The sequence below is a fragment of the Orcinus orca genome, chromosome 9 (assembly GCF_937001465.1).
Source record: "Orcinus orca chromosome 9, mOrcOrc1.1, whole genome shotgun sequence".
Taxonomy (NCBI): domain Eukaryota; kingdom Metazoa; phylum Chordata; class Mammalia; order Artiodactyla; family Delphinidae; genus Orcinus; species Orcinus orca.
This window is the reverse complement of record NC_064567.1, coordinates 94,336,428-94,355,126: the sequence shown is the minus strand read 5'-3', so window position 1 is coordinate 94,355,126 and position 18,699 is coordinate 94,336,428. Positions and strand designations below refer to the sequence as shown.

Sequence of the window (18,699 nt, the reverse complement as noted above, 5' to 3'; positions counted from 1 at the left end):
AGCTCTATAGAGCCTGCCGTCCAGCCTGTTGCAGGGGCCTGGGGGGCACTAGACTGTAACAGACTTTTTTCTTTGTGTACAATGCTTCCACTCATGTTAAGCCTGGCTTCAAAGAAAACAGAAATTTACTGCCATCGTTGTATTTAGTTTTCAAAGTATGCATTGGAGAAAATTGAACTTTCACAGAATTTGTCCCAATGGGAAGGCACTTTCCGGTTAGTTTTTAGGTGATAAATACCACCCAAACCCAAGCTGCCTGCAGCTCTTCCTCTGTGGCCATCCCTCCCTCACTTAGGTAACAGAACCTGCTTTTTCCAAACCTAAACAAAGACATGCCATTTCCTATAGCCGCTCAGCAGGCTGAGTTCATTTCAGACCCTTCCCCAGGGGAACAAAGGCTGGGGACACAGGGCTGCCTGTCACTCATTTCTTTTTGTTATTGCTGCATCTCCACCCCTGCCCCCAGTGAAATTCATACAGAAAAAAAAAAAAATACAATGTTCGCAGATTTGTTTCCAGGAACCTGCCTGCTAACTTTTTGAATTCTAAGTGACAAATTAGCTAGATTTCTGCATCTTTGGTGATCCTAGCCAGCTAAGCACACTAAAAGGAAAGAGCAAGAGGAAAGTCTGTTTTCAGACTCATCCTCTGAGTCCAAGGGTAGTGATGTGTTGCAGAACATGCATTAGATAACAGTATTGAAAATAAATTTGAAATAAATATATGGACCATTTTTAGTTCCGATGTGATCTTTGTCAGAGGCATATCGGAACAGTAATGGGCATCGTGACATTGCAGTAAAAATTAACCCGTTAAATGGTGCATTGGTCCCATGTTTACCTCCTGCTTTAACCCAGCGGAACTGGTGACACTGTATCAATGTTTGTAACACTGGTGTTGATAAACGTCAAGTGTAATGAGAGATCTATACCCTTCACCTCCATCTCTCCTCTCCCACGGTCTCTGTTTGTCTCCCTGTCTCTCTCTCTCTCCCTCCACACAGCTAGGGAAATTGAACTCAGAAGGGTAGGAAGTGGCAGGAACTGCCTTAGGGCATGAGAGTACAGTCCTCCCTTTGTATCCGTGGGGAATTGGTTCCAGGACCCCCGCTGGATACCAAAATCTAAGGATGCTTAAGCCCCTTATATAAAATGATATGGTATTAGCATAACCTATGCACATCCTCCCATAAACTTCACATCATCTCTAGATTACTTATAATACCTAATACAGTGTAAGTGTTAACATAAACAGTTGCCAGCATGCTGCAGTTTCCAAGTTTTGCTTTCTGGAACTTTACAGAAATTTTTTTTCCCCAAATATTTTCTATCCATGGTTGGTTGAAACCCATGGATGTGAAACCCCAGATACAGAGGGCTGACTGTACCTTTCCAGTAAAGAAAAAAAATAAGGATCTCTAATCCAAAGCTATAGATTTTCTAATATTCAACCACTAATTTTCTGGGTAATGAAACATCCCACATGTTTATGAGTTATAGATATTTAAAACTTTCTTATCCAACTACAGAGAGATTATAATTTCATTAAAAATTTTGCCATTGGGACTGTTATAGGAAATAGGAACTTAGCCTCCATCTGAAAATCTAATTCATTAATACCAAAATGAATGAGCGGCAGGCAGTTGAAGGCATTCTTTTACAAGTTCACCTGTGAGGGTCCCTCAGCGCTGGTTGCTAGTGGGTACCTGTGAATAGTTCCTAAGGAACCTGACACCGCCCACCCACCCCCCAGGCCCCAGTCATTCCTAAGTAGTAAGAGCTTCTGCCTGAGGGAGTTATATTAACTCAGTGCATTAAATAATTCCCAGGGCCTGACAAGGTTCATGTGTGTCTTCTACTACCTAGAATGAGTTTAGCACTAACTAGAGAATCACCATCTTCCAAATACATTCAAATAGTATTCAAATATTGCCAAGCTCACCAGAAGTGAACAGTATCTTTATTATGTAAGGTGGGAAAAGGGATGTACTGACGGTTAAATGACCTGCCAAATGATTTGCAAAACAAATCACCAAACCCTGTTGCTTGAATATGATTTACATTTTGAAGACAGGGTCCAAAGAAAGCATTGCTAGCTTCCTAAAATGCTTCTTGCCTCTATTCAAAGAGATCTGTGACTCCCCCATGAACAAAATCCCCATCTTCCTAGCATACGTGGTTTTCAACATAAACTGTGCACACCCGTGAAAGTTTTCAGAAACAGATTCAAAGGTTAAATCAGGACAAAAGGCAGTCAGACTTCTAAAGAGGTCTCTGATTTTTAAAGGTTTTTCCTACTGTATTTACCTGGGATATAACACATGAAAATTAGGATTATATGAGATTGTGTTAATATTAACATTTTCAGTTTATTTAACGTAAGCGTTTTCTGTTATTTCACTATGCACACACACACACACATATGTATACTCACATACATATATACATACACACACTATATATATATATACACACACTCACATACATATATAAACACACACACATACACCCCCAAAACACACACACATATATATATATATTCATATACATATATACACACACTATATATATACACACTCACATACATGTATAAACACAGACACACATATACACCCCCAAAACACACACACACATATATATTCATATACATATATACACACACACTATATATATATACACACTCACATACATATATAAACACACACACATATACACCCCCAAAACACACATATATATATCCATATACATATATACACACACACTATATATATATACACACACTCACATACATGTATAAACACAGATACACATATACACCCCCAAAACACACAGAGATATATATTCATATACATATATACACACACACTATATATATTCACATACACATATAAGCACACACACACATATATATATTTGTATACATATATACACACACACTATATATATATATTTACATGCTCACATACACATATAAGCACACACACACATATATATTCATATATATACACACACTATATATATTTACATGCTCACATACACATATAAGCACACACACATATATATTCATATACATATATACACACACACACACTATATATATATATATATATATATATATATATTTACATGCTCACATACACATATAAGCGCACACACACACATACACGGTGCTGACGTCTGTCCATTTTTCTCGTGGTCATCTCAGCCTGTCCTGGAGCTTAGCTGATAAAAGACTGCATGATCTCTTCTTCATGGAAGTAGTCAAGAGGAGAAAAGAAAGTCAGCCTGAAGTATTTTAATCTTGTTTTAATGATCAAAATCCGGTCACTCAGACTTTGGATTTCAGGGCTGCTGAGATACATGTATCAATAGTTACTGGATGGAGTGAAGAAGAGTCCAATTCAAGAGTTTGCCAGATGTCAGGGAATCGGGGGTATGGGGGTTGCTGAAAGCAGAGGCCCAACCTCAGGCCTAAGGCTGCACTGAGCTCTATGGAGGGATTCTCTCCAAGTCAACAGGCACCCGCACCCGGGTGGTGATGTCCCTTGCTGCTTGTGAGACTTTCAAAGTGAAAGTCCTTGAGCCCTTCATGAGTCTCTCTCCATCTCTGGGGTGTGCAGAGCAGGCTGTGTGTCTCTGACCAAGACGGGTCGTACACTGGTGAGGGCCTTCCCGTGACCTGAAACACAGTCAGAAATTACACTGCACCGTTTTTAATTTGGCTGGACTTCCCCACCTCCCCCCATCTTTGGACCCAGACAAACATAGGACTGTTCCGTTATTTTGATTATTGTTGTTTGGTGTTTCTTTGTTTGCTGGGAGGAGGAAGGTGAGAGGAAGTTGAATTGGAAAGACAGAAAACTAGAGTCTGGTCCCTTCTCCCCCAGTGCAGGAGGGAAACGTCCTTCAGGGTCTGTTTGCTTTGCAAGGGTGTTCTTTGATGAGGTCTTTGTCTGGGGGACCCCACTGAAGTCTCAGTGTACTCAAGCTTTAGAAAAGGCTATTGGCCTGTCTTTGTTTTCTTTGTTGAACTGTTTATTTTGCTTTCTTCCCACGAGGTTCCCTGGCCTCGCTCTGATAGCGCTTTTCTGCATGAATTACATTCCTCGGAGCCAAGTCTCCGAATTCTTCCAGCCCATTTGATTCCGGCCTGGGTGATTAGTCCACAGCTTCCAAGTGCCGTGGACCTCTGCTAAGCAGAGTGCTTGTAAGTGCCCCTAACACGGAGACCTAAAGACATTTTGTAACCTCATTAGCGAGAGGGTAGTGCTTCATTCTGGTTTAAAAACATAGACACAGACCTACTAGAGCATGGGCTTGAGGATATGGGGAGGGGGAAGGGTAAGCTGTGACAAAGCGAGAGAGTGGCATGGACATATATACACTACCAAACGTAAAATACATAGCTAGTGGGAAGCAGCCACACAGCACAGGGAGATCAGCTCAGTGCTTTGTGACCACCTAGAGGGGTGGGATAGGGAGGGTGGGAGGGAGGGAGACGCAAAAGGGAAGAGATATGGGGATACATGTATATGTATAACTGATTCACTTTGTTATAAAGCAGAAACTAACACACCATTGTAAAGCAATTATACTCCAATAAAGATGTAAAATAAATAAATAAATATATATATTATATGAAAAAAATAAAAACATAGCTGCTGTTGAATCATCGCTAGCTTGAAACTCACGGAAGGAGGGTACTAGTCCTTTCACCGTGACTCAGGCTCTTGAAAGAGGACAGTTCAGGTTCATATACTCATGCCGAATTCAGTAACATAAATTGTCCTGGGCCGGGTGGGAGGGGAGCCCGCTAGCTCCATTCAAGTTAAATCTACATCTGGAATTTCATAATTATTTTGTACAAAATGCATGTCTGTGTAGAAATAACGAACAACAATAATGAAAATTATGCAGATATCCTAATCATAGCCATTATATTTTCTTGTGCGTATATGTTTTCTGAAGTACAATTTATGACTGAGACAGAGATGGGCAGTGAACAGACTTACGAATTACGGTTTTTTTAACCTCTACTAATATAGTTTAAATATTTGATTCTTTAATGAATTATGCCTTCATGATAGGTATTGTGAAAGCATTGCGATACCGCCAGAAAAACTTCAGCTGTCTTAAGAACAGAATTCTCTAAGGGGTCTGTTCACCTGTTTTGAACCATTTTTTAACCCATGAGAAACTTGACTCTGACACGCAGGTAGGGTGTGCTGTACCTAACAGGGAACCTCCATTTGTTGACAATGTGCCTGGAAGTGGTTTTGACTTAAAACTTCCCGAAAGAGGACCAAAGAGTTTTTCAGAGATGATTGAACATGCAATCTGTGATGAAAATTATATGCAGTGTGAATGCCCGTATAGACACAGAAGCTCTTCCTTAAGGAACTGGGGAAGGTCCCGAGCCGTGTGGCCAGGGCCTGGTTCCGGTTTCTTGGGATCTTCTTGCTGGTCCTGGTTCGAACTGAGCTCTTGGTGTCAGTTGGAATGGCTGCGTACTGCGGGGCCCAGTCTTTCTGTGAGAGTCTGTGTTCTCTTTGGCAAATAAATGCATCCACTCTGCGGGATCACGGTGCTTCTTTACACGGGGAGGATTTGTTTGGAAGATGGGAATTAAACCTCTTTTGGCTACAAGAGGCCCTACCTCCTTGGAGTGGGCTCTGAAAACAGATCCCCCAGGGAGCCAAAACACAGCTGTTGGAATACTTCCTGTGTAACACAATGAAACATCCCTTACAAGTAGGACTGGATTACAGCTTTGCTGAGTAATCGCCTCTGAGCATTCCTCCTCTCCACCCAATAGAATGTTGGTGACATTAGCCCATGATAATGCTTTTTTTCCGGGTTTCAAAGTGTAATTCCTGAAAATGCCAACCTAACTCGATTCCAACCTAACTCGATTGGCTTCGGATGAGCCTCTGTATAAGCTGTTTTCACAATAAATGTGGGCCTCACTCATTTCCATCTCGGCTCTGCCACAGATCCACTGGGTCCTTGAACACGGGCCCTGACCTCTCTGGGTCTCCTTGTTTTCATCTGTGAACTAAAACCATTGGATTAAATGATCTTTCAGATGCCTTCTAACATCCCACGGTTATGGAAAGTTGAGGTTTGTTCATGGTTTTTTTCCTTAGAAGAGGAATCTATGAAAACATCCTGGCCCTTTTATGTACATGCCCACATGCCAGTTTTTTCTCCTACCCTCTTTCCTCCTGTGAAGATCTGCTGGGAGAGTCTTGCACAAACTCTGGTGGTACCTCCTGCTTTTTTCCCCACACTCTCTAGTGATGCCTTACACATCCCTGGGCCACCAGCGCACAGGGCCACTGGGCGCCTTGTGTGCCCCGTGAATCTGTGAATGTTCAAATCAATTCCCTTTGGAGTGAAAAGGTCACTGGAAAATCATACTGTCCTGGTTGTGTAAAAGCCTCAATAATGCTAAAATATAAGTGCATTTAAGCATGGATGTACACACTTGTATTTGTCTTGGAGTAATTTTCCTTTGTGTTTACAATTATGGACTTGATTTGAATCCAGCTTGGGTATTTACTATCAGATTACCTACTCTGTCCAAGCCCAGTTGAATTATTCAGTCCCATGTGAATCAAGTATTCAATGAAGGAGCAAATAGATAGCACATAACACAGCCTCTGGCACGTCATAAGTGTTTGACAAATGGCAGAATGACCGAATACGTGGCTATCATCATATTTAAGCCATCTATTCTAAGTTCATCTTTTCTGCACCTTTTAACATCTCTGAAATTGGAATGTATCTTACAGTCTGTTGTATTTTACGATTGCTACTGGGAAGTGGCAGTCGTGAGGAAGTTTCCAGTATCTCTTTTTTTAAATTTAATTTAGTTTAATTTTGTTAGTTTCAGGTGTACAGCAACAGGTATCTCAATAAACTTACTTTGCCTTAGATTTTCCTTTTTGTGCAAGTACTGCAGTGATATATGACAAAGCCTCTGTCCGAATAAGCCTGAAAGAACTCTTTTCATAAGTATAAAGTAAAAATTGAAGGTGATAAGGAAGAACCATCCTTCTGAGTGGTTCCTAAAATAATGCTGGGTCTTTAGATCAATAGCATCTTAGCTTTGATGAAATACAGTATAGATCATATATATATTGACTGTGTAGGTTTGTAATCAACCAAAAAATTATTTCATTGTCGAGGATTTTTTTCCCCCAAGAACCCAGCTGATGTTTCCTCAATGTTGTAATAAAGGACCCAGTTGCGGAGTGTAAAGTTAAAATGTAAAGAGAGTGTTGTCAAAATGCTCTTGCTGCCTGAATCATACGAAATGAAAAAGGAGGCCAACTTCAGCCTGAAAGGGTATAAAGCGAGGAAGTATATGTTGCCTGCTGGTTGTGTTGGTGTATTCGTGCAGATGCATAGCACAGGCTCTCAGAGGGTAAGACTTCATGATTAATGGTGTTTATTCTTGACAGAAGCCTCCTTTATTTATCTGCAATACAGTTTAGCGATTTTATCAGGCACCTGAATGAGAAATATTCAGTCATACCAATATTGCAGTGTAAATTGAGTAGAGTCACTTTTTATTATATCTTTCTGCCTTATCATCTGCACAGTAATTTTCTAGCAGAGGTTTGATATGGAAAGGCTGGATTTAGCTGTACTTGACACAAAGCCTCTTCAATTTCCCCTAAAAGTTCAGGCTGCTCTTAGAAATGTGTGTGTGTGTGTGTGTGTGTGTGTCTGTGTGTGTGTATAATATATAAACCCTCTCTGTTATCCAAGCAATTTCAGGATATGAAAGAATAAAGATAAAATGCACAAACCTGGATGGGAAAAGTGTTGTTGATATAAAAACATCTAATAGCCATGAACTCACTGGTAAAGCTCCTTTAGGGTTTAAGCTGAGGCTCAGTACCGAACCGTTCACATGGTCGCAATTTTTGCTTATCCATCATCATCCAAATCCAATCAGCGTAAAGCCAGACGCTTTCATTTCTCCAGGGAGAAATGTCAAAGTTGAAGACCAGAGTGGCCAGGGGCAGGGGGACATCAGTCGCAGTGATGATGGCAATGCCATTCAAAAGAGGGAGACGCAAGAGGGAGGAGATATGGGGATGTATGTATACGTATAGCTGATTCACTTTGTTATACAGCAGCAACTAACACACCATTGTAAAGCAATTCTACTCCAATTAAGATGTTTAAAAAATAAAAAATAGAATGTGGGAAAAAAAAGGAGGGAGCAAAAGACATAGAAAACAAACTTATGGTGACCAAAGGGGAGCAGGGGGAGGGATAAATCAGGAGTTTGGGCTTAACATATACACACTACTATATATAAAATAAATAACTAACAAGGACCTACCATATATAGCACAGGGAACATATACACACTACTGTATATAAAATAAATAACTAACAAGGACCTACCATATATAGCACAGGGAACTATACTCAATATCTTATAATAACCTATAATGGAAAAGAATCAGAAAAAGAATATATATATAACTGACTCAGCTGTACACCTGAAACTAACGCAACATTGTAAATAACTATGTTTCAATCAAATTTTTTTTTAAAAATGAAAAGAAGAGGGAGCAAAGAAGGAAAATGAGACTCAAGTGAAGTGTCACTAAATGTTCAAACTAAACTTTATTCAAGTTACAGACTTGGTCACATGAATTGTCACAGCTGCTCAAAGGCAGACGGACACAAATGGTTTGAATCATAGAAAACGTTGGATTTTAGGACCAAAAGATACTTTGACCCTGGTGGGTGGAGTGGAGATCATCTCATCCAGATCCTCACGTTTTACAGATGAGAAAAGGAAAGCCCAAAGAGCTGTCTTCAGAAAGGCTGTGGTCCCATGCAGGTTCTCTGAGGGTAATCTGAACAGGTGATTTCCACACATCATATAGATATTCCCAGTAAGTTCAATCCATCCTTACTTGCGGTGTCAGAAGACTTGCTTTCATGGGGAAGAACAGAGTGCCGCAAGAGGCTGTGTGCTTCCTTTTCCAGTGGCCAGACGGATCTTCAGCCTCTCATGATGTTATTCCCTTTGCCTGGAGCAAAGTTCTCCAAAGCCAGGATGACAAGAACCCTAGGACGTTGCTGTGTCCTTATGTAGAGCTTAATGCTTCTTTCCTATGGAATGATATAGACAAATTGTTCCCCCAGGACGTTAGATCATTAGATATACACCTTTCATATTTAACTTATTTTGGAAAAGTTTGACACCCTCAGTATGTAACTGAAAGTGGGGTCCGGCTGCTCACCGCTCAAAAGCCAATAAAGAGGCAAGGTTGGTGGAAAGGAAAGTTTGCTTTATTTTATAGCCCTTGAGAAGGAACTAAAAGTCCTTGACTACGCTTAACGACTAAATTATTATTATTTGGTCTCCTTTGACTGCTTTCCTTTGTTTCTCCATTTTCTCACTCCTCTGATTAAACTTATTTTTTGGCTAAAGTTTTCCACAGACAAAAGGCAGGTAGAGGACATGGGTTGCGGGGGCGGAGCAAAGACCATAGGGTCCTGTTCCATTTCAAGAAGGGTTAAAAGTCTAGAATATCAAGAAGCGTGCCTGGGATATAAAGTCTTGATCAACATGAAGTAGAGTCTCAGAAGATCTAATTCCAGTTAAATCGAAAGAGCGTGGCACTCTAAAAGGGCCTCTTACTTTCACCTTTACTAAGCCAGAGGCCCCTGGCAAACCTGGGGGGTCTTCTTCTGGAGGAGAGCTATTTAGATAATAATAGTTCCTTGATGGACATCTCTGTTATCACTTAAAATAGGGGTGATTTAAAGCATGAGGGAAAGTGTGAGTCAGAGGCATCTGGCCAAGGATGATAAGAGACAACCCAGTAAACACTCTAGTCTGTAGTTAACAGTCATCATCATAATTACAAGGATTATAATGATGATGGTCCCAGAGAAAAAGTCCACACCAGCTCCTGTCCTGGAAGACACACCTGAGCTCAACGTGCCAGACTGCTGTGGATAAAGGATTTATTCGAGCTGGTTCTTGAAGTAATGTTTACAAAATTATCAGTTAAAACAGAAGCCTCATCTCTCCTTGGGTCAGCATTCCAGATGCACCCTGTCTTTGTTATAAATGTCCTCCATACCATCTATAAGAGGACTCAACGTGAAGCAAGGATTAAACTGTGGAACCTAACTTCCTGTTTCTAATTAATTATGTCCACTCAGTATCTGAAGCCTCCAGCTGGGAGGCTTCTCACTTAAATCCTGGGGCTCTTGAGATGTTTTAAGTATCTGTTGACGTTGAATGGTGGAAATTTCCAGGTAAATGATACAAGCACAGGCTTGTTTGTTTAGTTAATTAAATCAGCAGTTCTAATCGAATCTTGTGTACTACTTTACTGTCCTTTTTCCTTATACCTGGCGGGTATTGTGGCTCAAATCTTACCAGAGGGTGTCATGGTTGATAGAATTCTATATTATCAGAAAACGTTAACACCTGAAGGAAAGAAAGAAAGAAAGAAAGAAGGAAGGAAAGGAGGAAGGAAAGAAAGAAAGAAAGAAAGAAAGAAGGAAGGAAAGGAGGAAAGAAAGAAAGAAGGAAAGGAGGAAAGAAGGAAAGGAGGAAAGAAAGAAAGTAAAAAGAAAGAAAAGAAAGGGAAGAAAGAAAATGTAACACTGAGGAACAAACGCCATAGGACCCAGAGATTTTCTAGATGCTGTAATTTCATGAGACTCGGTCCTTGGTCACTCCACACTGCTGTGTTTCAACATCTTTCTGTTTTGAAGTGTGTTTTCTTCTTGGAAAAGGACATTAGTTTGCCATTTTGCCTGCTGTTTGGGGGGTATTGGTAATTCATCAAATTCCAAACAATTCCAATCTATTAGAATCAGTGGAAAGTTGGCAGGAATGTCAGAGAAATCAGACTTCGAAATTTTCGTCCCCTCATCACCACGTTTTCTTTTTTCATGGCAGTGAAGTTACAGAATAATCATGCCCTTGAATTTACTTTCAGGGGGGAAAAAAAAAAATCCCATCCATTTTACTATGGTCAGGTAAAGTCACTAATCTCTTTGCTTTGTCCAAAGAGGTTCGGGGGGACCCTCCTAGATGACACCAAGGATGTCAGGAGAGCTGAACCCAGGCCGGCTCCAGAACTGAGGAAAGGAATGCACGAGGATGCAATGAAAGCAGCGTGGCTTTAGCCTTGACCACCCAGAGCTCTAGTAGCAACAGCAGCAGTAGGAATGAGCGTGTTGGTCACAGGGGCCAACATTTACTGAGAACTTACCACGTAACAGGTCCCCGGCTAAAGGCTTTATGTATATTTTCTTATTAAACATTAAATAGTATAGCTCTTGGGCTTCCCTGGTGGCGCAGTGTTGAGAGTTCGCCTGCCGATGCAGGGGACACGGGTTCGTGCCCTGGTGCGGGAAGATCCCACATGCCGCGTAGCGGCTGGGCCCGTGAGCCATGGCCGCTGAGCCTGCGCATCTGGAGCCTGTGCTCCACAACGGCAGAGGCCACAACAGTGAGAGGCCCGTGTACTGCAAAAAATAAAAAATAAAAAAAATAAGGAGGTCATTCTCAAATCCCTTGAAATGATGTTTCCCCATTAAAACAAATATTTCTCTCCCTTTCTCTCTCTTTTTTTTTTTTGTTGTTAAAGAAATCAACCATAGCCCTTGAATTCTCCCTCTGAGAAAATATTCAGCCTCTTAGCATTAACGTGTACATTAAGTGATGTCCCTTCACCTTCAGTGGCTACTTCTATCCAAATCTTATCTACTCTTGGTAGCACGGTTCATGTTGCATATTTTACGTAACCAGACTGCATCCTGGAAGGCTCCTGTTGACGCATTTTGACCCATCAGATAAGACTTGTTCTCTATACACTTTATGTGTGTGTGCCTTCGCCTCCCCCCATTTGACTATAAACTCTTTGAGAGCAGGGACCAAATGACCATATATTATGTTTCTTGAAATCCCCCAAAGTGCTAAAATCATAATGGATTCTTAGTAAATATATTTTCAATAAAATGTATATCGAATGAACATCTCATTGAAATATTCATCTGTGTGGTTATACATGTAGCTTTTCAAAATTGAAATCCAATATGGTAAACTTGTAAAAGGCCTAGGTCAGTTAAAAATTCATGGGAAATACTCTTTACCTGCAGAGAAGATGAAAATGAGATTTGAAACTGAACCATCTTATCAGCTAGCAGTTTCCCTGGCAGTTCCATGGAGCAGATATTTCCAGAGGTGTGGACAAGGTTAAGGGCTCGGAAAGTGATAGTAGAGCCTCCAGGACTAGCAAAAGTTTGAGGAGGTTACCAGCCCCAGCCTGAAGGTGCAGGCAGAGGACAAGGGCAATGAGGGCTAGAGCCAAGGAAGAAGGGTCGCACTTGGGGAGCGGGGCCCTTGCGGGGAAGAATGCCAGCAGCAGAACTGTAACTAGTGGAAGGAAGTGAGGGGAGTTCCTACCCTGACTTGTCTCACCTCTGCCCCCAATTCCTGCCGGTGCATCTGCGTAGTGGAATCCCGAGGGAAAGGGAGCCTGCTGATTCAGACCACAGAGTGCAGCCTTCAGGGCATGCAGAGGTTCCGGGTTGAAGGCTGGCAAAGTGGGAAATAACCAGCACACCCATGTGTACATCGCAGGGGCGCGTGATGATTCCGGGGCAGCAGTTATCCGAAAACTCACCTTGAATAGAGAAAAAGACCAAGTTCAGGACTATGCAGATTTCCAACGGTGTCTGGTGTATGAGCCGCGGACATTTTCGTTATTTGTTTCTGTCGCTGTATGGAAAGCAACATGTTTTATTACAAATTTGGTTTATTAGAACTGTGCTTATTGAGTAATTAATTAGTTGATTAAAAATACATTATAAGGGGTAGCTCCCCTCTGTTGTCTGTTAAGCCACTACTTGAATATGAAGAGTGTGTACTTTTTACGGAAAGAACAAAATTAAACAAAAATTAACTTATGTAGAAAAAAAAACCCCAGCATCTCAGTCTTCGGGTAGTTGAAGCTCTCATGCGTACCGCAGAATGCAAGGGGTGTGTGTACATTTCCAGTGTTCCAAGCAACATGAAAGCGAATTGTAATAATCCAACCTATAAACCTTGCTTAATGCTCTCATAATGGGTAATGCAAGTGATGGAATACCGTGATTTTAATCTTGGCATTTTAGTAACCCAATAAGATAGATGAAAAGGCAGTAACAAATTAGATTATATAATGATATTTCATTTTAACTAAGAAGTCCAGTTACTCTCTGCAATACATGTTTTTTTGTTTTTAAGTTTATCATAGTATAATGTTTAAAAGACTCTAATAAGAATCTCTACTCTTTTCATTGTAATCTATTTTCATGACCTTATAAAAGGATTAATCCAAAGTTAAATTATTTCCACAAACAAACACAAACTTTATATTACTTTATTGTCTTTGGGGAGAACATAAAAATAATTCCCATCTGCTTTCTTGTCTGAAGCTATACTTCATTTATCCATTGGGCGATATGGAAACAAAATGGCAGCCACGCCTTGGGTCTTCATGGCCTTGGGAAGACAGAGAGGTGGAAGCAGTATAGGGGACGTTATCCCTCGATGGGCAGGCTGGGGCCTTAAATGCATGAGCCAAGATGCAGGGGTCATGGAACCATAGCTCCTCCCCTCGGTGATGCTCTGGCCACCCAGAAAACCCTCTACAACTTGGACATCTTTTTCCTAGACAGCAGTTTTATGATTTAGTTTGAGGGGGTCACAGGCCTATTTCTATACTCTTTGGCTACAACATAAATAGCGTGGGATCCCTGTTCTTGGAGCAGTTCTAAATTTCAGTGTTCTTCCCGGAACGTTTGTTTGTTGTTTGTTTTTTTTCCTCCATGGTTTGTGTTTGCCTTCCAACCACGGAGCCACATACAGCCCCAGAAAAGAGAGAACCGAAAGCTACAAAGGCAGAGAGAGTCATGAGAGGCCAACAGTAATCTTCAATTCAATCTCTGTGTGTATCTACTAAAAATATAAACCGAGAAAGTGACACCTATAATTTTTTTTCCTCGTGCGCCTGTAATCCACACATGAAGATGTTTAGCAAGCTTGACAAATATTTACCAGGTCAACTTTAGGGTAGTTTGTGAAATGATATATGTCATTTATATGGAAAACTTGGTGACTGCCTTCCTGACATTTCCCACCTCTTCTTTCTTCAATAGAATTCACCCCTCTGGCCGTCAACTTGAATGGCTCTTTCTTCCAGCGGTGAATACACATCTGCCTATTAAATGTAAAGTCTTCCCTTTCAGATTTGCTTTACAGTTAAAAGCAAAATAAATGACAAATGATCTAGATGCCAAGAATTTGGAAATGACTCTGTTAGGGAAGGTTAAAAGCAGCTTTATTGAAAAATTGTAGTTTATGTATGTTTACATCCATGTCAGGTGGCTGCCACGGCCATTGTAGTTCAAGGCTGGGTGCTCAGCTTTGATGACTTAGAAAGCCATTCTTGTCAGTCTTCGGTGCTAGAGGAGGGTCATGCTAGCCCAACTCACAAGAGCCTGATTTGGAGACAGAATGAATAAGTCATCAACTTTCAGTGAGAAATTGAACAGCAAGGAAATGAGAACACCAGTCTCCAAAAGTCTTGCTATTTGGACATTTGTTTGCTGAACTGAAAACAGGTGACACACAAAGAAGTTGATGGATGGTTCTTGCAACCACCAAGAACATCAGCGGCCACCACCATTTACTGAGTGCCCTGTGCCAGTGGTGACAGCAGCCCTGGCAGAGAACTGTCATTGTTCCACGTTGTGTATAAGGAAACACGCCTCAGTGACAGAGTCAAGGATGAGCCTGAGTTCAAGTCCAGTTCCTTCAGAGCTCTTGCCTGTAATGATAACTGAGTGCATGTTCTTAACCACCTTGTGCGGTTTTATGATTTTGAGTGGAGGTCCTGGGAACCCCGAGGAGATGCTCCCGGGAGACTGACAGGTTGGGGAACAAAGCAGACAGGTGTGTTCACACCATACCATTTGCTTTGAAAAAAGGGTTCCAATATTTCAGTGTTTGAAAATCACATAGTATGCTATATTTGCCATCCCTCATATGCGTGTGTGTGTTTATGTGTATGTATGAGTATATATGTGCATATATACGTTTGTCTCTGTTGTATATGTGTATATATTAGGAGTGAAATATATTAGTATAGTTTGTGAAGTAAGTTGTATGCACGTATTTAGCATTTATTAGATACTAGCTCAGTACATCAGGCTTTAGTTATATTCACTTGCCAAGACCCCCAGGAGGTAGGTATCCTCCCCATTGGACTATTTAGGACAAGAAGGTGGTGAGTATCACGGCCAAGGTCCCACAGCTGCTGTCCCATCCACGTCGGTTCCCCTTCAGCCCTGAGCCCTCCCATCGTACCACTGCTCTGATGGTCTGACTCAGCTGTCCCGAGAATTCCTGATGACCCTTCCCTGAATGACCCTCATTAAACATCTTCCTGTTGTATCCTGGGGGTGGCTGGCCTTTGACTACTAGATGGTTCTTTTCTTTAGGGCAGTTGATATCTTGCAGCTTTCTTTTTTTTTTTTTTTTTTTTTGAATCGGAGTATAATTGCTTTACAATGGTGTGTCAGTTTCTGCTGTATAACGAAGTGAATCAGTTATACATATACATATGTTCCCGTATCTCTTCCCTCTTGCGTCTCCCTCCCTCCCACCCTCCCTATCCCACCCCTCCAGGCGGTCACAAAGCACCGAGCTGATCTCCCTGTGCTATGCGGCTGCTTCCCACTAGCTGTCTACCTTACGTTTGTTAGTGTATACATGTCCATGCCTCTCTCTCGCTTTGTCACAGCTCACCCTTCCCCCTCCCCATATCCTCAAGTCCGTTCTCCAGTAGGTCTGTGTCTTTATTCCCGTCTTACCCCAAGTTCTTCATGACATTTTTTTTCCCTTAAATTCCATATATATGTGTTAGCGTACGGTATTTGTCTTTCTCTTTCTGACTTACTTCACTCTGCATGACAGACTCTAGGTCTATCCACCTCATTACAAATAGCTCAGTTTTGTTCCTTTTTATGGCTGAGTAATATTCCATTGTATATAATGCCACATCTTCTTTATCCATTCATCCGATGATGGACACTTAGGTTGTTTCCATTTGCAGCTTTCTTAGTTGCATTCCTGTCTGAAAGCATGTCCCACCATCTCGTTGAGAAATAGGTGACTCCGTACCTTCCCAGCGTCATCTCCGGAGGGGAGGGACAGGCATGGGTACGACATTCACCAGAGTGCGTGGAGTTTCCTGACTTCATCTCCAAATCCTGGAGGGACCAACCCTCTTCTCTGCTGTTGCTCCTGAGGGGTGTGGAAGGGAGGATGGAGCCTGGGCATTCCTGCTGGGGAAGATGTGTCCAGATCTTGATTCCTTACTCATCGACTAGTTCCCCTCAGTCTTCCTGTGAGAACAGATCAAACGAAAGTGAAAGGGGGGGAGGCAGACATCAGGCATCCACAGATCTGCGAGGAGAGAAAAGCATCAGCTGTCTCCTGACTTGCCTGCTTCTTTGGGACTGGTGAGCACCCCAGCCCGATATCTATAATCTTCGTGCTGTTCTAAGTGCCGATTTTTTTCCATCCATGATTCTGCAATGGAATCTAGGCTTCTGGGAATATTCTTACTACCATGCTCAATTCTAGAACTTGAGACAAATTACAGGTTCCAGTTTTTTGCCTAACGAAGAAACCAATTAGCAATGTCATTGCTTCACTGATTTTTACTTCACAGTGTTCAGACTGAGTTTCTCGTGGATCCTAAGAAAAGCTTGTCTAGGAGGTATCATCTCATGGATGTCTTGAAATGTCTGCTTTTTTATATTTCTGCGGCACCTGTCTCTCATCATAAATCTACAAATGAGCCTGTTCCTTGATAATCATCACTTGTGAATCGGATTGGAAGGATTGATTTTCCTTTGTGGTAGAAAATGAATGAATGAATTCGAGCGTCTGGTGTGCTCTAAGGTAGTGACAGGTCTAAATGGAGCATCAGACTTAACCAGTGACACAGAGCTAACTTATTTTGTAGTAAAGAGCTAAAATAGGATAGACTCATAGGTCTTGCCAATTTCTATTTAAGAACAAGGAATTTTTACTGATTTTTGAGTGGGTATGGAAAGTCTCAAGTTGTTTGGAAAAGAAATAGCTATTTTCAGGTGGTGACTTCTCACTCTGCCAACATGTAAATTTAGAAAACTCTGGATTTTTATTTTATTTCACCCAAAGTGACATCTGAAGAACAAATAAAAAGCCTCTTTTTTTTTTTTTTTAAGTTCAAAACAAAAAAAAGAGTAAGAAGGAACAAGTAAGAAAATCCTCTCCCTCCCGTGTGTTTTAACCTCTTTGATTTTCTACTGAGAAGATTCATGATCTGAGCTTTGGGTTCATTTAACTCAGTGCCCTTCGAGGAGCTGGCTTCTCCCAGGACTCTGTTCTGACGGGGCTGGGGGCCAGAGCCCAGCTATGGCTGCATGTGCCTTTGCTTGGGAGGCGGGATGAGAAAATGTGTTTCTCCTCCCTTTCCTTTCACTCCTGAAGCCAGCGCCACAAGAGGAGTTTGCAGTTCTCAGAACATCCCTCTCTATCACGGTCTCGCCTTTTTATGGCCATATTCTCTGTGAATGAAAAAAGGGAAAGTACAAGTGTTCAGCCCGTCAGAGCCAGTTCACTGGATTATCCACACAAAACGTTTTCTATTAGAGGAGGAACAGGGCGGCGAGGCTGGGGGGGGGTTCCACAGACTGGCCGTTCTAGAAATGCCTGTCCCTGGGGCTTGGGGGTGGCTCTGGGGAGGGAATTCCCTGGAGTGGATGAGGTATGGTGGCAGCAAGGTGTGCCTTAGCATTTATTTTCATCAGCCAGAAGCTTACATTCCACCTTTGCTCATTATAACTAAGGCATGAGCTTGATCAAAACCCTGACCTTTTCCAACTTTCTAACCCCAGGAGCGCTTCGTTACGGATTGTTCACTGAACGCAGCTGATCAGGAAGCCAGCCACATGCAGAACGGCTGTGAGAGGAAGCTGCCTCCCAGGGCTGCGGCTCACGGAGCAGGGGGGCTGCCTTCAAAACAGGGAAACCCGTATCTGTGAAACTGGGTTTGCTCACAACCTCAAGACCCAGAACACTCAAGCCGGAGCACCTATGTATAGAGTGTCAATTTCATGTTTCTTACAGACTTTTGCAATTAGTCTCTTTTCTCATTTGTAGGCATCTCTGCCATGTGCATGCACAGACTCCCAGACCAGAAGAATCTTCCTTCCTTTCTTCTCTCTCCATCCCTCCCTTCCTAGCTTCCTTCCTTCCTCCCTCCCTCCTTCCTTTCTTTCTTTTTCTTTCTTTCTTTCTTTTTTTTTTTTTTTAATGCAGTACCATGATGGTGAGAGAGACGTTCAATGGTAAAATTAACATCCAGGTCAAATGGAAAATAGAATCACAGCAACTACTTTAAGCTCAGATGCCTGTTTAGAATTTCTTCTCATGAGGAAAACCAAAGGGCTTTATTCTCCTATATTCTGAGTGCCAGGAAACTTCTCAGAGGTCCGTTTTCTTTGCCCAAATAATTGCATAGTAGCATTCTACCTACACGATGTCACCATGATCTTAAGGTCCTAGTGCTGGAAATGTATATGCCTGATCTTCTTTCCCCCA

The 18,699-nt window shown here is 41.7% G+C and overlaps 1 protein-coding gene across 4 annotated transcripts in view; it reads left to right on the top strand.

Annotated features, from left to right (window-relative positions):
- Nucleotides 1–18,699, top strand: part of GLI3 (GLI family zinc finger 3) — a 288,668-nt gene that overhangs the window by 178,594 nt on the left and 91,375 nt on the right. The window lies entirely within an intron of this gene.